This window comes from Chrysochloris asiatica, unplaced genomic scaffold (assembly GCF_000296735.1).
Source record: "Chrysochloris asiatica unplaced genomic scaffold, ChrAsi1.0 scaffold00704, whole genome shotgun sequence".
NCBI classification, from domain to species: domain Eukaryota; kingdom Metazoa; phylum Chordata; class Mammalia; order Afrosoricida; family Chrysochloridae; genus Chrysochloris; species Chrysochloris asiatica.
Window position 1 is genome coordinate 68,214 of NW_006409222.1, and position 1,296 is coordinate 69,509.

The window sequence follows — 1,296 nt, forward strand, 5'->3', positions numbered from 1 at the left end:
GTGAGGATTTTTGTTTTCTTGACATTCACAGGATTAAATGGGTGAAATCTGATGGAGCAAGAACAGGACTATGTGTGGGTGATTTCAGACTTCAAAATGAGGGTTTTTGCAGAGTGTCAACAGTTAAGACAGAGGTGTGAGGACATGTCATGCAAGATCACAAAGCCCTAGGATAGCAGGCATCTCCTTTAATTTGAAGTTTGGTTTCACCACTTCAGAGAGAATCTCATTGTAAAGAGCACTGTTTATTTTTTAACCTTTTTTCTGACAGTGTTCCAACACAGTCCCTTGTTGTTGTAGTTGATGTTTAGCACCATGGAGTCAGTAACAACTCATAGCGAATTTTAAAAACATAGAACGAAACACTGTCCAGTCCTGCACTGTCCTCACATTCATTACTGCCCTTGAGCCCAGTGCTGCTGCCACTGTCTCATTCCATTAAGTTGGGAGTCTTCTTTTTCACTGAATCTCCACTTGACCAAGCATGCTGTCTTCCTCGAGAAATTTTTCATTCCTAATAATATATCTGAAGTTTGAGAGATGAAGTCTGGTTATCCTGACTTCTAAGGAGCATTCTTGCTGTACTTCTTCCTACGTAGATTTATCCGTTCTTTTATCGGTAGCTTGAGAGTCCCAGAAAATCACAATAGTCAGTTTTTCCAGCTGATGGTTCACTTTTGAATGTTTTCTTGATGCACAATCGAGGATATTTCCATTCCATACTCTGTCGTGTACTCTAAGACGCATAGTGATGAATCCATGTCTCATCACTAGTAACAATTTTTTAGAAAACTTTTACTTTCATTCAAAGATAACTTTGGATTATCATGATAAATTTTGTGTCTGGATATCCAGGTTCACAGCTTCACAACAGTGACCTTGAAGGGAAATTGTTGACAAGACAGTGCAGCCTATAGTATTTTTAACATAAACTGAGTGTGGATTATGTTTTACTCACCCTTGTAGTTGTTAGTATAAACTAGTTCTGTTGTCCAGATGAGGCATGGAAACCCAGACTAAGCAATAAATCTTCTTCTTGAGTCTATATATATTTATAAAATTTCTACATATTTTAAATAGTCATAAAAACTCACATAATGTAAATTGAAAATTAACATTATCAACTTTTTCCAGAATAAATAAGTGTTGGGAATATACTATATAATCTTGAGTGATTTTTTTTTTTTTCAAATAGTGAACAAGTTTATAAGGTACTTGTTGTTGTTGTTGTTGTTGTTGAGTGCTGTAGAGTGTATGATGACCCATAGTGACCCTGTACAGGGTTTCCAAAGCTGT